Source organism: Ceratotherium simum, chromosome 21 (genome assembly GCF_057802395.1).
Source record: "Ceratotherium simum simum isolate JZ-2026a chromosome 21, ASM5780239v1, whole genome shotgun sequence".
Lineage (NCBI taxonomy): Eukaryota > Metazoa > Chordata > Mammalia > Perissodactyla > Rhinocerotidae > Ceratotherium > Ceratotherium simum.
In genome coordinates, this window is record NC_141920.1 from 6,650,657 (window position 1) to 6,670,711 (window position 20,055).

Here is a 20,055-nt window from a genome sequence, read left to right on the forward strand (position 1 = left end):
TGTATGCATGAGGGACTACGTGTGAACATGACAGTGTGTGAATGTGTGTGCATGTGAGTGCGTCAATGTCTGTGAGTGTGTGTGCACACATGAGTAGGTGTGTGTGTGTCAATAATTATGAGGGTGTGTATGAGCGTGTGTGTGAGGGACCACATGTGAGAGAGCGTGAATGTGTGTGCACATGTGCGTGAGGGCATTGTGAGAGTGGGGGTAAATGTGTGTGTGGTGTGTGAGAATGTGTGTGTGTGTTGCACGGACCTGTTCTCCATGGCTCCCAGACAGGTCCTGGGTGTGGATGGGCCAATCGTCAACCCCGGCGGACGGGAAGGGAAGCAGCTTTCGTCCTGCACGGAGTCGGACGCTGGGAGTCTGAAGTTCTCAAGGGAGCGTTGCGAGGGGGAGACCCGTCTCGCCCTGCGAGCCTTCCCGCGGTTCAGACATGAATGCGAGCTTGGTTGCCTTAGAATTGACCCCGCAAAGGTGAATGCTGTTTTCTAAACCATGATTGATCAAATTACCTGTTTTACCTACATCATTCTTCCCTCAATGTAGAAAAGCAGGCTTTTCTGGAAGAGGGGCCGTGAGCTCTGCTCGGGTGCAGACACCCTTACGACTGTCATGAGCGGGGTTTAAATAAGCAAAATCACAGCCCGGGCCCAAGAAAGAAGACTGAAAAAACAGGAGGGTCATGGGTTGACAGAGCTATTAATCAACAGGTTTCCACTGAACACCTACAGGGATGGTGTTTGTTGGGAGAAGGAAGCTGAATTTATTATTCCCGGGTTATAAACACCAACCACTGTGGTGATGGCTGCTGAGGACAGATTTCCCCTCTGGCGTTAGTGTCCTTGTCTGTAACGTGGGGATGCTGGTAACTTCATAGGGCTCTTTCCAGTCCTAAAGAAATATATATAGGTGTGTGTGTTGTGTTTGTGTGTGTACATGCATACACACAAGCATACACATCTACTTATCACTTAGCAACGTGCCTAGCTCACAGCAAAGTCTTCACAATTAGATTATTGTTATTTCTATTAGAAAAAATATAACCTGCACCCGAAATCATGGGTTGGGAGTGCTAATGGTGTTTTCACCAATATGCATTTTTCTAAATGAAAAACGTCCATCCAGACACCACCCCAAATCACTGAGTGATCACCGGCTGCAGTTTGAAGACCACACCTGGGGTCGTGCCTCTCTTGGGGCCATCGGCCCAGGGGAGGCGGTGCCCGGCTCCCAGAAGGATGCTTTGGCAGGGCCACCCTCTTGGGTCCTGCCTGAATCCACTTGGCGTGCCCTCGTCAGACCCTCTCCGTGGCTCTCTCCCCGCTCCTGTGCTGTCGGCTCCCGTTAGCATTTCCCTCTGCAGCTGGGAGGCCAGAGCGGGCTGAAGGCCCTGTCAGTGCCTCTCCCGCTACACTGAGCAGGGGGATGAATCACTGCTGATTCTTCCCCCTCGCTGGCAAATTGGAGCTGTCAGCAGTCAACTCAAAAAACCGCCAAGGGGACGGTCCACGGGGAGGCAGGTGCTGTCAGGGCAAAGAGCCTGTTGCCAAGGGGGGACCGCAGCCCCCAAACCCACTGATGGGGTCCGGCCCCAGTCCTCCACAAAGAGTCCGGCCAATGGCGTCTTCTCCTTTGGGAAAGCTTGATGGGGACGTTAAATTTATGGGCAAAATGTGTCACAGGCGAGTTAGCCTCATCCCGGTGGAAAATTCTTCCCCATCATGGGAGCAGAGTTTTCTAATTCACTCCCTCCTTCGTCAAACAAATCTCTTCATGTGCCTTTAAGTCTAAAAATCATATTTAAATATTTGATTCGCTGCCATGAGCCGAGAAGAAGAACTTCTACTGATGGATGCCCTGATGAGCTATTCCGAGAATGTCTCCTCGCTATTCACCCAGCACGATTATGGACGTGCCTCTCCCCACTCGTGCACTTTCAAGAAAGTAAAACAAATAAAATGCCACAGAGCTCATGGCGCATGGGCTGGTGGCAGGGATTAAGGTGCAGAGTTCGCAAGGAAGTCGCTGAATGATCTATTTTATCCAGATTGTCTGTTGATTTTACTCAGGGATTTTTTTTTTCAGTAAACATCATTACATGGCAATGTGTGTTTTCATTTCTTTTTGGGGAAATGAAAGACGTTTGTAACCAAAGAGATAAAATGACTAGGCCTTTTTTATGTTTCTTTTTTAAATACCAGGAACACAGTCGGGGAGGAACAAAACCTGAACCCTGTGGAGGTCCCCGCAGCTCCGAATCTCTCCCTGGACCCCCAGTGTCCTGTCTGCCACAGCGAGAAGAAAGCTTGTGAGTGACAGCCACAAGAATCAACTCAAAAACTCTAAGTAAGACCTCAGAACGAGATACCACATCAGGACATCCATCAGTTGGCTTTCTCGTCATTTAATCTTGGTGGCCAAACATAAAATTTCCGTCTTCTTCCAAAAGGGTCAGCCCAAAGCATGTGGCATTATTAAAATTCCACAAGTGACCAGAAAATCCATAGGGAAAGCAAATGTTTGTTTTTCCTATATTGGATATGGCTGAAAGAATTTGTCTTTTTTCCTTTTTTTCTGATTTGATATTTTTGGATGTTGAATAAACTCAGTACTCACCCTGCCTGGGAAAGTGCTCCAGGCAGGGCCTGCTCCTGGTCGGAAGAGCCCCTGGGGGTGCTTGACCTAAGTATTCACCCGTGGCCAGCACCCCATGTGCCCGGCAGACTGAGCCATCGGCTCAGAAACAGCTTTGAAGTCTGGACAAGAGCAGCCGTTCCTACGGTCCTTGGTTGGTTACAACCTTCCCTTCTGCCCATCTGAGAGAAGTTATGGACGGTAGGGACATTCGCTCATCTTGGGAGCCCTGGGCCCAGCACTGGGCTGGGGACATGGCAGGTCCCCGGTAAATGGTGAGCAGGCTAACGGATGGCACCCGTGTATCTGCCAGTTTCCAACATCTGGATATTTACCAAGAAGGGAATTTCAGTCGGCCGCAGTGGCTACAACCAGACCTAGTATGTGACCTCAGTTTGCATGATTCGTGCATTGAATCCTTCATTATTCATAAATATTTGTCAAGCTCTGTGGCAGCCAAGTTGGCCCATGACACAGACCTCCTTTCGAGAGGTCCTACTGTGAAGAATGGGGGTGTCCGGCAGCCTCCAGCCGCCACACTGTCAGATCTGCCCATTTGTGTCGTCTCCGGGCTGCTCCTGGCCAATGACTGAGCGCCAGAGAGCCCGGCCACGACGAGGGGCTTCTCTCACGGGCAGTCTCTGCTCAGGGTGGCTGAGATCTTCGCAAAACTGCGCGGTGGTCCGAGGCTCCTCCCGCCCGCCCCCTTTCCCTCCTTCCTTCCCTTCCTGGGTGTCAGACCTACGTTAGGGTCTGAAGGCCCCCTGCTGCCCCTGCTCCTGCTGCCCTCTAGGCTTCACAGCATTTCCCCCAGGACATCTCTTGCATCTGACTCCGTCTTGGTGTCCGTTTTCTGGAGGACGTGAACTGACACAAACACCATGTGCCAGGTCCAGGGACTCAGCATGAGGTGGATCTGTTCCTGCCTGCCTTTCTGGATGCACAAAACCAGGATGGGGGCCCTCCCTCAAAATGCCACAGCACCCCATCCTCAAACGCCCTCCCACTCCAGCCAGGTTCCAGGGGCAGACTAATTACCGCAGGTATGCATGTCCCAACACCCTGCATTATTGTAGGACCCGTTTATAGACGAGGACCCAGACTCGGGGAGGGCAGTCATTGCCCAAGTCCATGAGTGAGTGAGCGAGTGGGTGGTGGAGTCAGAACCCCCAGTCCAGGCGTGCCTTACCCCGAAGCCTGTGGGGCCACTGCACTGTCCTCTGCTCCTAGCTCCCGACAAGGAGCACTGTGGCCGTTAAGGTTCTCTGGCCAGCGTAAGCAAGAGGGAGTTGACTGAAGTTGACATCCAGGCCCATCGTCCTCCACCTTATATGGGACACGCCACAGCATGGCTTGCCAAGCGGTGCGTTGGTGCGTGCCCGGGATCCGAACCGGCGAACCCCGGGCCGCCGCAGCGGAGCGCGTGCGCACTTAACCGCTTGCGCCCCCAGACCGGCCCCTATTTGCTCCCAGTTTTTCCCTGGCTGACCAGGAGTTTCTTCCTTCTGTCCCTTTCTCTCGGTGGTCAAGAGCCCTGGCTTACTCAGGGAGTGGTCTGAGCCCCAGGTGTGTCAGTGAGCCCCCGGCTCTGTCTACACCCCTTCTCAGCTTCTCTTGCTGCACCCACAGAAGGGACGGCCTTATGCACCAAGCAGCCTCAACCAGTTGGTCAGGGTGAGCACCAGAACACAAAGGAACCAGTCCTCGGCTGGCTGGGTCCAATCAGATTCTCTGTCTCAAGAAATTGAGCAGGAGATCAGGTTAGTGACGGGGGCGGAGAGGTGGAGCTGGCACTGGGGCAGCCACAGTGCGTTGGCCATAAGATGAGGCAGCAGGAGGAAGGGGAGAACGAGAGGAGGGACCCCACGGGGTCCCTGAGAGGAGCATGAACTGCCCCAGTTTCTGCAAGACCTGGCCATCCTTCCTGCCTTGGGTTCCATGAGATTTTGCTAGATTCTTTCAACAGAACTTCTTAGTACTTGAGCCACCTCCAGTGGTTCTGTTCCTTGTCATGCAAAGAGACTTCACTGGAACAAGGGGCCTTGGTCCAGGTCACCGTCTGTATGAGAAGAAGAGGGTCTCAAGGGACGAGTCTCTGAAGGGAAGCCAGCCCACCCAAGGGGACCACAGGTGGACAAGAAACATGCACAAAAATGGCCAGTCTCACGGGAGTCAGGGCAAGGCTCCACAGCACACGAGGCAGCATCTATGGTGCTAGAGGGTGCTGGCGAGGGGGCGGGGCAGGGGACTCGTGCACACCGCTGGTGGGAGTGGCAATAAGTCACAGCAGCGTTAGGGGGCAATTTGGGAATATCTTTTAAAATTTAAGACACACATACCGTCTGATCCAATTCTTTTCCTTCTCAGGGTCTACCCTGGAGACAAATTTGCACAAACATTCAAAGAAGCAAGTCCAAGGAGGTGCATGGCCAACAGCCACAAATAATCTGCATGTCCATCAGATTTTTATATTTATATATCCATCGGTGTTTTATATTCTTCTGTGAGAGGGTCGGGCAGGTGCAGCCACAAGAGGAGAGGCTCAGGAAAACAAAATTTATTATACCCACAGGTCCCAGAGACAGAAGGCATGGCATGCCATGCAGGGCCACATGGGGATGCACCAGGGTGGTCAGGAGACAGAGGACAGGACGAGGGAGTGCATAGGCCACGGCCTTTACTGGGGATTCCAGGGGAAAGGGGGGGCAGGGCAGGGTGAACAGCTTAGCACTGGTCAGTTTGAATAATTCTGGTGGGCTTTGAGCTACAGGGGTGGTCCCTGGGTGCCTAGTACCTGGCCCTGGGACGATGAAGACAGGGGAATAGTATCTCCTGGGGTGTGCGAACCAGATAGAGGAGGTCTGGGTCTGCAAAGGTCAGTTTGCATATCAAAGGCATGCTCCCCGCTGGCCCTTTGCTCTCTCTAAAACTTGGCTAGCCCAGGGAGGGGCAGTCTCTCCCCAGCCAGAGAGGTTTTTTAAGCTGTCGAAAGATCATAATATACATAAAATGAAATATTTGTACAATAAAATATACAAGCAGAAAGACTGCAAACTGTGATTTGTCTGTACCTGGAAATACTGTAGAAGAAGGAGATGATGATGGTGGTGATGATGATGATGATGAACTAACATTTATTCAGCATTTACTGTGCACCGAGCATTGTTCTCAGAGTCTACATCTCTCAGTTAATCTATATAACCACCCTAGTAAGAAGATACTACTATCACTACTTTACAGATAAGAAATCATGGCTTGAAATAATAACTGCTTATTTGGCCCCTGATTCTGAGGGCCAGTGTCCTGGGCCAGCCTCCCTGGGGCAGTTCTGCCAACCTTGGCTGGGCGCATCCATGTACCACAACTTCTGCCAGTTGGCTAGGTGGCTTTGCTTCTGGGGTTGGCTGGCTGCTGGCCGGGGGGCAGGGATGACTGGATGATCTGTCTGTCATCACCCAGCAGGCTAGTCTTGGCTTCTTCCCATGAGTGTGGTAGCAGGGCTCCTAGAGCAAGAAAAATGGGAGCCCCGAGTACACACACTCTTCAAGCCTCTGCTTAAGTCACATGTGGTGTTGTCCCATTGGCCCACACATTCCACCCAGATTCACAGAGTGGACGCCTGTCGATGGAAGTTGCTGCAAAGTCACGTTGCAAAGGGGCATGCACACCTGGAGGAGAATAATTGGGGCCATTTTTGGAAGCAATCAACCACAGGCACCTCCAATTCAACAGGCTCAAAACTGAACTTGAGATCATCCCCCAAACGCTGCTCCTCTCCCAGGATTCTGCGTCCCAGTCAGTTTGCACAGCAAAGGAAGAAACGTGCGAGTTACCCTTGACCCCTGTGCCCCACCCCCCACTCTCCACATCAAATCCATTTCCTCCAGGATACCCTTTGCACCTGTTCTCCTGTCTCCATGTCGACCACCAGGCCACTAACCTCAGATGCCAGTGTCTTGTGACAGCCTCGGTAGCCTCCTAATTGATCTCACACCCCTATGTCCCTCTCCGGCATGTTCTGCGTGCTGAGTGATTTTGATCTCTCTGAAGAACGAACCGGGGGGCCAGCCCCGTGGCTTAGCGGTTAAGTGCGCACGCTCCGGGTTTGGATCCCGGCGCGCACTGACGCACCGCTTCTCTGGCCATCCTGAGGCCGCGTCCCACATACAGCAACTAGAAGGATGTGAAGCTATGACATACAACTATCTACTGGGGCTTTGGGGAGAAAAAGGGAAAAAAAGGAGGAGGATTGGCAATAGATGTTAGCTCAGGGCCCGTCTTCCTCAGCAAAAAAAAGAGGAGGTTTGGCACGGATGTTAGCTCAGGGCTGATCTCCCTCACAAAAACAAATAAAAAAAATAAAAAGAACCGGATTCTGCCGCTCTCCTGCCTGAAGCCCTTCAGCGGCTCCCTGTCCTCGCCCCGCGGCTGCACACCTGCGAGATCCAGCCCAGCCACAGCAGGACCCCAGCTCCTTACACTCCGCCCCCATGGCTCTTCCTTCAATCCCTCGAACCCAGTGTAGTGGGCTGGATGGTGTGCCCCCAAAAGCCAAGTGCAAGTCCTAATCCCCGTTCCTGTGAACGCGACCTTATTCGGAAAAGGGGTCTTTGCAGGTGTAACAAAGCAAAGGATCTCAAGAGGAGACCATCCCGGATTTAGGATGGGCCCTAAATCCAATGACTTGTGGCATCGTAAGGAAAGAAGAGAGAGACTTGAGTCTTAGAGACACACCAGGGAGAAAGCCATGTGAAGACACTGCGGGGTCTACGAGCCAAGGAACGCCAGGGATTGCCGACAGCCCCCAGCAGCTGGAAGAGGCAGGGCGGGGTCCTCCCCTGGAGCCTTCAGGGGAGCAGGCCCTGCCAGCACCTTGATTTCAGACTTCCGGCCCCCAGAACCGGGAGAGAATAAATTCCTCTGGTTGTAAGCCAGCAGGTTTGTGGGAATTCGGTACAGCAGCCCAGGAAACCGCTACTGTCAGCCTGTCACGTCGCCCTCAGGGCCTCTGCCACTGGTCCCACTGCCTGGAACACCCCCCTGGCCCCTTCACCTGCTTGACTCCTCCTCCAGGAAGCCTCTCTGACCTCCCGAAGTGAAGTCCTGTGAGACTGCCCAGCACCATTTCTCCTCTTGCACAGGAGTTGCAGTAGTTGTAATTTTACATTTATTTATGTTTTTGACTAATGCCTGTGTCTGTCCCCCAAACCAGACCGCCCCCCCGGAGAGCGAGGACCGCACCCATCTTCTGGTCACCCCTGTATCCGCAGTCCCACACCTTAATCGGCGCTCCACCAAGATGCAGAGTCAATGCGTGTGTTACTTTCAGTCTTACAAAGAAAATTCTAAGCCCCGAGGGAAAATAACTGGATCAATAAATGGGCAAAAAAAGGAAATTCAGAAGCCCCACGTGGCAGGTAGGAGCGAGGGGACAAGGAGGTGAGGGCCCAGCCTTCTGTGCAGGGACCCTCAGAACTGCCATCCTCCCAGAGCCCGGGGCACCCCGCCAGGAGCGGCTGCGTTTCCCGCGTTTCCCGTGCGGTGTCTCAGATCTGAGCTGCGTACAAGCTTCCTCCTTATCAACACGCCGCCGGCAGAGGTGCAACTGAAACGCCGGTGGACATGTTCCAGAAACCGAGGGCTGGGTGGAAAACCAGCCAGAACGGGGCCGCCACTGTTGGGAAAACAGATGACTAAAGGGGCTGTCTTCTCCCCAGGAGGCAAGAGAGGTCCCGGGCCAGACCGGGTCAGGCCCCTCCGGGCTCTGGGAAGAAGTATCTGGCAGCGGTAAGTTCACAAATCGTTACTGAGGTCCTCGTGGGTACCAGGCACCGTGCTAGGGTCTGCAGAAACAGGAGTGAACTCAGGAAACTTGCTGAACTCCCAGCCCAAAGAAAGAACCAGATGCCCGTCAATCAGTCATACAAGTAAATTAACAAATTACAGTTGTGATAAGGGTATGAAGGAGAGGTATAGGGTACTAGGAGAGCATATAATGGGAGTATCTGATCTGGTCTAGGGAATCAGGGGAGGCTTCCAGGAGGAAGTGACATTTAAGCCAACACTTAACAGACAGCCATTCCCAACTCCATTCTCCTTTATTTACTCCCTCTACTGAGGCTGCAAGAGTGAAATACTTACGTTCTCAGCCTCCATTGCCGCTGGGGTTGCCATGGGACAGCTGTGACTAAAGAGATGCAAGCTAAAGTCTGCTGGTTCCACTGTTCTTCCTGCCTCAAATGGGGATGGGATGCCTGGAGCTGAGGCAGCCATCTTGTGACCCTGAGGGAAAGGCCAAGAGAATCCCAGAGACACCAGCCCTGAGTCATAGAACCGATACCAGAAACCAGCTGCCTCCAGACTTCTTGTTACATAACTAAAATATGTCTGTTTTTGTTTAAACCATTATAACTTGCAGCCAAAAGCATTTCTAACTGAAACAGGTCTCAAAGATGAGTAAGTGTTAACGAAGCAAAGGGTAGCAGGCAGAGTGTTCCAGGCAGAGGAAAGAGCAAGAGCAAAGGCCCTGGGGTAGGAAGATCCATCGGAGGAATGGGGAGAAGGTCAGTATGTGGTTGAAGGTTAGCGAAGAAGAAGGAGGGTGATGGGACATGAGACTAGAGAAGTAGGCAGGTCTTGGAGAACACAGTGAGTGGTGGGGATGTTGCCCAAGGGCCACTCTAGAGATCCAGAAGGGTTTTAGACAAGGGAGCAACAGATCAGATTTGCTTTCTAGAAAATATCTCTCCAGCAAGTTATGGAGAATAGATTGGAAGGGGTCAAGAGTGGGAATAGACTACGAGAAGGTTACTGCAGTTGTCGAGGTGAGAGAATGGTGGCCTGGCCCTGGTGGTGGTGGGAGAGGTGGTGGAAAACGACAGAAGTGGTGCTTCAAACCAGTGGTTCTCAACCAGGGGCCGGTTTGCCCCGATCATTGACATTGTCTGGAGACATCTTTGGTGTCACAGTCTGGGGCATGTTGCTGCTGGCATCTCGTAGGTAGAGGCCAGGGATGCTGCTAAGCATCCTACAGCGCACACAACAGCCCCCCAGACAGAGAAGTATCTGGCCCAAAACGTCAAAAGTGTTGAAGTTGAAAATCCCTGTTTCAATATGTTTATATTTAAGGAGAAAACTGGGCGTGTGTTGGAAAGGTAGGGGCCAGAGAGAAAAGACCAAGACCAGGCCCAGTGAAGGGGAGGTTCTTTAGTGCCAGCAAGAGTCAGCAGGCGCTGAGACCGCAGGCTGAGGTCACCGGCCCTGAATCACCCTCCTGGAGGCTGAGAATTCAGATGCTCAACTAGACGGCACCCACGACTGGGCAGCTGAGGATGGAGCACAGCTGGGAATCTCCTAGGTCACAATGGAGTGTCTGCCCAGCCGCCCGTCCTCACAGAGGGGCCCCAATCGCCATATCTGTAGTCCACGGCCCTGCCCCTGGCCACAGCCAACCGGATGAGGAGTGGACAACTGACTCAAAACGCGGCGCTTACCCCCTTCTTCCGGTCGCGGCCCCTGATTTCACTTCGGGAGGACTTCCGGTCTATGAGGCTGTCAGTCAGCCAATCAGACTCCCTCCTAGGATCTGAATTTCGAGCAGGATGGGAAATGGTGATTTTTATGCCAGTGGAGGTGCCCCGAGGGACCGTCCCTCAGTTTCTGCTCTCTAAATCCCAGAGCTCCCCCTGAAGACGGCCCTTCCTGAGTTTCCCTTTTCAGTAGGAGCTGGAGGCTAGTAAAAGCTCTTTTAATAAATTATTTTTTTGGTAGCATGTTAATTTCCTACGGCTGCGGTAACAAATTACCATAAGCTTTGTGACTTAAGACAGCACAAATTTATCATCTCACGGTGCTGGAGGTTTGAATCAGTCACGGGCTAAAGTCCACTGTCAGCAGGTGGGAATCTGAAAGCAGCAAGGGAGCATCTGTTCCTTGGCTTTTCCAGCTTCTGGAGGCCGCCCGCCTTCTTCCTGGACTTACGGCCTCTTCCAGCCTCTGCTGCCATCATCACCTCTCCGACCCCTGACGCTGAGCCTCCTGCCTCCCCGGGATTACACCAGGTTCACCCAGACAATCCAGAACCATCTCCCCATCTCAAGATCCTTAATCACAGCTGTAAAGTCCCTTTTACCGTGTAAGGTACCACACTCACAGGTTCTGGGGATTAGGGCATGGACATCTCCAGGGAGCGCTGTTCAGCCTACTACCAGAGTCAATTTCTTTTTCTCACAACCAGAGAATTCTGGCTGAAACAGAACAAGTCACAAACCTAAGGTCTAAAGAGATTGCATTTTGTCTTAATTTGAATTAGAAGCCCTTAGGAGTGGTTAGAACCCGGAGAAGCCCTGGGACTCTCTTGTGCTTTTAGTCATTTAAGTTACCTGCCTAACCTCGAGCGTCTTCCATCTAGGTCTGCCATCCCTGTCATAGGTTTATGGCTATGGATTCCAAAGACTAACCCCATCCCACTATCTGAATGCTTTAGGGCATGGCAGACGGATACAGAGGGATCAGTGTCCTTCTTGGCAACTCCAGCCAAGGATAGAAAGATGTATCTAGGTAGAATCTAGACAGAAGCATGGATGCATGGATAGTGGGATGGATGGATGGATGGATGGATGGATGGATGGATAGTGGGATGGATGGATGGATGGATGGATGGATGGATGGATGGATAGTGGGATGGATGGATGGATGGATGGATGGATGGTAAGATGCATGGATAGTGGGATGGATGGATGGTGGGATGGTAGGATGGATGGATGAATACATAGGGTAGAAAGAAAAGATTATCAGGGGTTTGCCAGGATGAGGCCGCAGAAGTAGGAAAGATATAGAAGAAAAAACAAATAAGATGTGTTTATGGCATGCACAGAAATAAAAGGAGATGGAAACTTTGCTGTTTTGGTTTGTGTTAAAAATAGAAATTCTCTTGAAAATAAACCTCTGGTTGGTTTTGTTTCTGCAAAACCAAAACAGGCCACAGCTTACAACCTCATTACAGAGAGAGTCCACGCCACCCTCCCTCAGCCTCCCAAGTCCATTTGGAAGATCTGGTCCAATGAACCAAGAACCCAGAAAGGAGACTGGGAGTGGGAAGACGACAGAATCAAACGCTCTCAAATAGCTATAAAAAAACTCGACGTTTCGGGAGAAAAAGTAATCATCCTGTAATTGACTGTTTACTAATGGAATCTATTAATTTATAGCCACAAAGGAATCAGCTAATTTGTGGTTAATGGTGTTTAAAAGATAAACAATATAGATTAACGCTGTGGAGCACAACCCCAGTTCTCTGGGATCTTGTCTGCACAGACAGCTCTCGACGTGGGCGCGGGAGGAGAGTGGTGATCAGTGGTCAGCGGGGAGGGAGAAGAGACTTGGGAGGGAGCGAGTGAGTCCCAACCTCCAAGGCATCAGAGGAGCCTGGTTCACCCTCTGGGGTTTCCTTTCAAATGGCACCTCCCAACATCACCCCTGCTGTTCTCCCTCAGGATCCCGCCCCCAAGAGCCCCAACCTACCACGTTCATTCCCACCCCCGGGCCTTTGCTCTCTCTGTGCCCGATACCTGCACGGCCTTTTCTTCCTTTCCCGTGAAAAATAATACAGGTTATTAATAGCCTAGTGGTTAGGTTCAGTGCACTCCGCTTTGGTGTCCCGGGTTTGGTTCCCAGGTGTGGACCTACACCGCTCTGTTAGCGGCCATGCTGTGCTGGCAGCCCACAGACTAAAAAATAGAGGAAGATTGGCACGGATGTTAGCTCAGGGCAAATCTTTCTCAGCACACACACAAAAAAATGGCTAACTGAATGAATGTTCACTTACATCAGATACCGTGCTAAGCGTTTCACATACATTATCTATCTCAAGGATTCCTTGAAATCCCCTACAAAGTTGGTCCCAGGCTCAGCCCCTTTTCACAGGTAAGAAAACTGAAGGCTAGAAAGATGAAGCAACTTTCCCAGAGTTTCCTTGCAGATGTGTGGTGGGTCTGACACAGCTCCAAGTCTGTCTGCTCCCGGAATCCAAGCTCTAGACCAGAATTTCCCAAACCTTACTCATTCTCATAACAATAGTTTTGCCATTGCTGCGAACCACCTGTATTTAAGATCTTTCTTTAAATCAACTTCTTCCCCTCCATTTTTTTTTTTTTTTTTAGCTTCATCCCTAGCAACATTATCCTGGTCTGATAAGTTAATAATAGATTTGTTTCTAAGACAAATTTGGAATAAATATCTGACTGCTAAAATACATCTGTCCCTGTACAAGTCCCACCTTGTAATCTTGTAAACCACCCGTGGTATGAGAAATATACAAATGCTACCCACGTATCCCGAAAACCACAATCACACGGCTCTCTGCAGCTTGCGTGGCTGCACCATCGGGCAAAATGCAGCTCACCCTCATCAACCCTTCCTGATACAACCCTCCCTTGAAATGCACTGGGAGCCTTCCTGGTCCGCCTGCCTTGACTCCTCCAGCCCACGGCTTCCTCCCCTTTGTTGACAGAAAATTCATGCCATCAGCAAACCACAAAAAGACAGAATGAAAACAAGGATTTGCTTGCTCAAGTAGATTGTAAGATCCTGGATGATTAAAAAAAAAAAAAGTATCTCCCGTGTCTTGAAGTCTACGCTCTGTAGGACACAGACAGAGGCGCACACTAGGTGCCTAAGAGCCTAGGGATGTGGCTGATGGGCTACGGCATGGAGAGGGAGGAGGATGCCACTGTCACCCCTGGGTTTGGGCCAATCTGAATCCATCCTCCTTCTTTTGCCATCAGTGCTCAGAATTGACCTGGGAACACGAATTCCCTTCTCTCAGCCCAGCGCTCAGGGGGCCCTGTGACCCGGGCCTGGCCGACTGGTGCCGAACATCCCCCAAGCCATTGCAAGTGGTTCAGAAGGGGGTCCATGACCCAAATGCAGCCAAGGGAGTCAGGCCCAGGACTTCCATTCAAGTTGTGGGGGAAGGAGAAGCTCTGTCCTACTGAGCCTGACTCCTGGAGGGCGTGAGCCTAGAGACGCTGGCAGACATCGGACAAGGAGTCTGCACATTAAATGCCACGTAGAAGAGGCAGACACATGGAGAGAGGGCAGGGCTTGGTGACACTGTTTGAGAACCTGGATCAAGACATTCCTGAAACAAGATCTACCCTCAGATTTTTCAGCCAGTAAGTTTCCTTTTGGAATAAGCCTTTTTGCACTGGGTGTTCTGTTACTTGCAACCAAAACACCTTGGAGCAGTCCTTGACTGGGAGTCAGGAAACCAGACTCTGACTGTATCTTCGTGTGACCCCGGTGAGTCATTTCATCCTGCACGACCCTGCCCCCAAGACCCCTTCCCTGAGCACTCCTTTAAGAGTTTCCACCCCTCTCCTCCCCCATCACTTCCTGTCCCAGTGCAGCCTCGTCACTCCCCGACATTAAATTCTATGTTTATGACCTCATTTGCTAGTCATCTGTCTCACACACTGCTGGACGCCCAGTGCTCAGAACAGGCCTGGCACGTGGGAGGCCTTTGGTAAATATTTGTTGCATGGTCCTGCCTCAGTTTCTCCACCTGTGAAATGGGAGGAAAGTGCTGCATTTTCTCCCAGGATCCTTCTAGGAGGGCTGTGCTTTGCTTCCATTGCTGCTGCCCAGTCCTCTGGGAACAGAGAGACTCTCACCCAAAGATGCTGGAGTGTCTCCTAGTAAACTGCCTCTTGCTCACAGGGAAGGAGGTTGCATGATTTTCCTCCTTGACTCCTTCCTCTGCCTACACAACTTTCTTAACCATGATGTCCCTCTTGATGTCTAACCCAGACTTTCACGCTGCAACTCAAGTCTTTTCTCAGGCCTGGAGCTCAGCAGACATCCCAGGCCAAGTAGGAGCAGAAAAGAACCAGATTAAAGTGAGAAGAAACCTGTGGGAAAATAAAAACCCCTTGGCCTCAAAGACGCCCTCATTTTCTTCCCATCACCAGTTTCTGACTTGTCAGAAAGTTCCCCTCTTGGCTATACCTACGAACAAGGCTCTTCTGGAGAGGTGGGTACAAAATACGAGAATAAAATAAATAAACTATCTGTTTAATCATTCCTGTTGTCAAAACAACGGCTTCGCCAAGATACCTATGCTCTGACTCACCCCAACTGACAGCCCTTCGGAGGGAGGAGGGAGGAGGCAGAGAGCAAACGTTTCTAAACCCATTTTCCAGATGAGCTCAGAGGAGGCTGGGACGGTCCACAGTGAACAACCCCGCAGTAAACACAGAAGCAAAACCACTTCCTTTCTAAGGTCAAGTGTTCTGTCCGCTCTTAATTAAAATGGGGCAAAATTTAAAGGAAGCACAAGGCTGGGATGCAGCTTCCTCGTTCATCACTCACTCACTCATTCATTCAAGAGAATAAAAAGCCTGTACTGAGCTCTTCCCGTGCACCCCAATCTTGGTGCCTTCCCGGGGGCTCCCTTCACCCTCTCCCACCCTCTAAGGGAGCAAGTGCAGGAATTATGTGTCCATTAGCTGGACCGGGGAGGTGTAATGACTTAATTGTTGAAAATATTTTCCCCAGTTTGTTCTTTGTCTTTTCATTGTATTTGTGGTGTTTCTTGATGTCCGGGAATTTTTAATGTTGATATGGTTGACTCTTTAGTCTTTCTTTGGGGTGTCTGGCCTTATATGTCTAGAAAGGGCTTCACCGGGGAGTGATTTTTAGGGCCCCGTTTAAGGTTATGTGTCATGATCAGTTAGGGGTGAAAGGGCAAGACCATGGTCATCCCTTCATTTTGCAAATCAGGAAACTGAGGCTCCCTAGTGAGCACGCAGCACGGCCCCAGTTCAGCAGCCCCGACTGTCTGTCCAGGGCTCTGTCTGCTCAGTAATTAGTTAGGACAGATTCCTAAGAAAAAGTAAGAAAAGACAGAGAACTCTTAACTGCCCAGGCGGCCTGGCCACGGGCCTGTCACGGCTCCTCCGAAGTCGAAAGGCCATTTTATTCACCCTACAGGTATGACGTCATCCAGTTCACTCCGGATATCTATCTGTCCAACTGGTCATGAGCCCTAAAAATCATTCCCTTGAAGGCCTTTCTAGGCTTAGGAGGGCAGATGCCACAAAGGAAAAGACAAAATGGTTCAACATAAACATCAAAAATTCCTGGACATCAAAAACCACCACTGATAAAATTAAAAGACACATAACAACTAGGAAAAATATTTTCAACATATATGACAACGTAATAAGACTCTTAAAAAATATAAAGCTTTTACAGATCAATAAAAATGCCTAAAGAAAAATGAGAGACTATAAAAGTGGAAATGCAAATGGGCAATACACTTATGAGAAATGTTCGAATTCATTAGCAATCAGGGTCCGCCCGGTGGCGCAAGCGGTTAAGTGCACGCGCTCTGCTTTGGCGGCCTGGGGTTTGCAGGTTCGGATCCTGGGCGCGCACCGTTGTATCGCTTGTCAAGCCATGCTGTGGCGGTGTCCCATATAAAGTAGAGGAAGATGGGCCGGATGTTAGCCCAGGGCTGATTGATCTTCCTCAGCAAAAAGAGGAGGATTGGCATCGGATGTTAGCTCAGGGCTGATCTTTCTCACAAAATAAATAAATAAATAAATACATTAGTAATCAAAGCAATTGAAGTGAAAAGTATGAGGTGAAAAATATGAGATAACTTTTCATGCCTTTCAGAGCAGCAGTATTTAAAAAGATGGGAAACACACAGTGTTAGCAAGGATGAGAGAAAAGGTACATTCACAGACCCCTGGAGGGAAGACAGACTTGGCCTTTCTGAGTTTGGTAATATATACTAAAATCCTTAAAAATGTGCATTTTTTTGTTGTAGCCCTTCCATTTCTAAGGAATTAGAAACTATGGATAAGGAAGGAAATTTATTCTCATACCTTTAAACGGGAAAAGTTGGAAGCAGCCTATATGTTTGGCATCAAGGATTTGGTGAAATATCCTACAGTCCAGAATTACAATGTAATATCACAGAGTCATGGAAAAGAACGAGGCTTCATAAAAGATAATGACAATATACAGTTAAATTTAAAAATCAGGGCACAAAACTATATGTATGCATCATTCCAGTTCTAAAAAACACACACACACATGACTACATGTGCTCAGACAAGAATCTGGAAAAAATATTCACCAAATTGTTAACAGTGGTTTTCTCCGGGAGGTAGAATTATTTATATTTTTGCTCCGTGTTTCAATTGATAGACACCAGGACTGTCGAGAGTGGGGAGGGGCTGAGAGAGGAGAGACTCACACTGCTGTCGGAAACATTATTTGTCATAAACTTTCCAGGGTAATATGACAGTGCTTATCAAAAGTCTTAATATGTGTGAAATATTTCACCAGTAAGGTTACTTCTAGGAATTTACCCTAAGGAAATAATCAGAGATGTGTGCAAAGATTTATGTACAAGGATGTCCACTGCAGAGTTATTTACAATAGCAGAAAGTTGGAATCAGCCTAAACAGCCAACAATGAAGAATTGTCTAATAAATGTTGGTTTGCTTTTATAGTGAGGTGCTATGCAATCATTCAAAGTCAGGTTGAATTTTGAATGAGACGACAAAACATTCTTGATGTAAAGCAAAAAAAAAAGTTTAAAATGGCGTAGGCAGTATGATAGCGATATTGTAAAACACTATACACAATAACTTATGAAGACTGAGGTACAAAGGAGCTGGAAGATACAATGTTTGCAGTGATATTCACTGGGTGATGGGATTCTGGGTAAGTTTTATTTTTTCTTTGTGTTTTCCTACATTTTGCAATTTCAGTATAATGAACATGTTACTCTCACAATCAGATTTTTTTTTTTAAGGGAAGAAATCCCAGGGACACTTACACTGAAACAAACTCGACATTCACGTCTGTAAATTCCAATTTCCAAGCCAGGCTGCTGGGTGTTGACAACTGCACGGCTACTCGGGGAAGCAAAAGGCGGGTTCGTGATGAAAACATGTCCCCTGCAGGCCTCCTATCTCAGAGCCACCTAGAATCGGTGGCCACGCCCAGCCAATCCACAGATCTGTAGAGGGCTGAGAAGAAAACTGACCCGTTTTTAATATTCGGGGACAGGATTCGATCTAATCCGCTGGCGGTCACCACAGCTGATGCTTGCTCAATCAGCTCTCAGTTGTGTGAGGATGAAGAATTAGCCGTGTTCTCAGAAAGCCCATTGTCAGGACAGCACAGAAGTTTCCAAATATGCGTCCCAGGGCTCATCGCTTTTTCCTGTGGGGACGATCAACCCATTTGCTAAAGATCATTAAAGTCACCGAAAGCTTGCGACTGCTTCTCTGCTGTGTGGATTTATATCCCAGAGGATCCCGGCTGGGAGAGATGGATTTAAAAATCTAACTGAAGCTCACTGCTGATGAGGACAGGATGGGAGCAGGCGGCAAGCGGAGAAGCTCCAAAACAAGGATTAAGTGACTTATCCGAGGTCACTCTCAGCCAGGGTGCAGTGGGAGGGGACATGGCAAGAAGACCCAGATGGCCTGGTCAGAGATTCAGGGACAGTGGGCAGCTGGAGAATCTTCCAGAAGGAAAGAGTTCTCTTTGGCAGATGCTTTAAATACTGGACTTGGGGGAAGAATTCTGGGCTCACCCATGGTCTTGAGGATCCTATCAGGACAGCCCCTTGGCGTATTGACCCTTCCTCCCTCCCTCCCTTCCTTCTTTCTTCCTCTACTCCTTCCACAATTATCTACTGAGCACCCAGCATGGATCAAGCCTCTGCTTAGCACTGCGTTTACAATGATGAGCAAACCCAGACAGACGCAGACAGATCCCTGCTCACACAGCATGTACCATCTAGTACCGTGCTGTCCAATCAAAACAGAATGTGAACCACAAATGTGATTTTAAATTTTCTAGTAGCCACAATTAAAATCATAAAAAGAAATAGGTAAAATTAATTTTCACCATCATTTTGTTTAACCCAATATATCCAAAATATTATTCCATATGTAGTCAATATTTAAAAATTATCTGTGGGATATATTACATTCTTTTTCTCATACTAAGTCTTTGAAATCTGGTGTCACCACTGAGTCCGGCCACCTCTCAAGTGCTCAACAGCCACTGGTGTCTGGAGCTCAATTCAGCATCGTAGACATTCTGAACTGAATGCTTCTCTGTCGTGGGGGCCGTCCTGTGCATTGTGGGGTCTTAAGCAGCCTCCCTAGATGCCAGTAGCATCCCCACCCCCCAGTTCTGACAACCACAAAGGTCTCCAGACACGGCCAAATGTGCCCTGGAGGTGGGGAGCAAAATTGCCCCCGGTTGAAGACCACTGTCTAGTGCCACCACATTGGACAACACGAGAGAGAGACAATGCAATGAGCAACGGTGACACCCTGCGGCAAGTGCTATGATGGAGGACACAGAGGCAGTGACAATAGGAGGAGGAGCTGACCTAGGCTGGTCCAGGGAGGCTTCCCAGAGGGGTAGGGTCCCAACCAAGACCGTTCTCCAGTGAGACCACCGCACTCCCACACAACGCTGAGCCAGGCTCTGGTGGCCCCAAGAGACCCATCCTTGCTCTGAGCCTCAGTTTTCCTGCCTGTGAAATAGGGAGAGCAATGTCCAACCTTCCTACACAGCAGCTGCATACCAGGGGCGGGAGGCCGAGGGCTCACACGTGGTTTTGGGTGTGAATATGATCAGCAAAGAATGAAAAGCGTGCTTTCAACCAGACGCATTAGCACTGCTGTTCTCGTGGGGATTTGCACACACTCTTCTCTGCTTCCCTCCAAGTTCCAGGACCTCACTCACAAGAGGGCCAAGGAAGCACTGTGACAGACCCAGACTTGAGTCTTTTTGAGCCACTGTTGCTTACAAGCTGTGTGACCTTGGGGAAGTTACTTAACCTCCCTGAGAGGGTCACCTCACCTGTGGTATGAAGTCAACAGGGGTACCGACCGTGGGGGGCTGTCACAGAATTGAAAGAATACAAAAGCTTCTCCGAATGCCGGGCACGTATAACAGAAGCCCAACCAGCATGGCTTCTGTTATGCTATTTAAGCTGATGTTCTACACAGCCGTCATTCATTCACTCGTTTGACAGCCAGTGATTGACCACTTACTGTATACGCCACTATTTCTGGCACCCAGGGGTACAGAGAGGGCTCCTAAAAATGGAAGTCTGCTTTGCTGGTGTGGTTCAGAAAATGCACAAGCAAAGAGATAAATACGTTAAATAATTTCAAGTTGGGGGAAAGGTTATGAAGAAAATACAACAAGGTCGTGAGAAGGTGGCAGGGCAAGGAGTGGTCAGGGGCCTCCTGGAAGAGGTGACCTCTGACCTGGGATGATGAGAAGGTGGGGGGCTTGCCTGCAAAGTTCTGGGAACACTTCCCAGGAGGACTCAGCGAGGGCAAATGCCCTGGGGCAGGCAGGAGC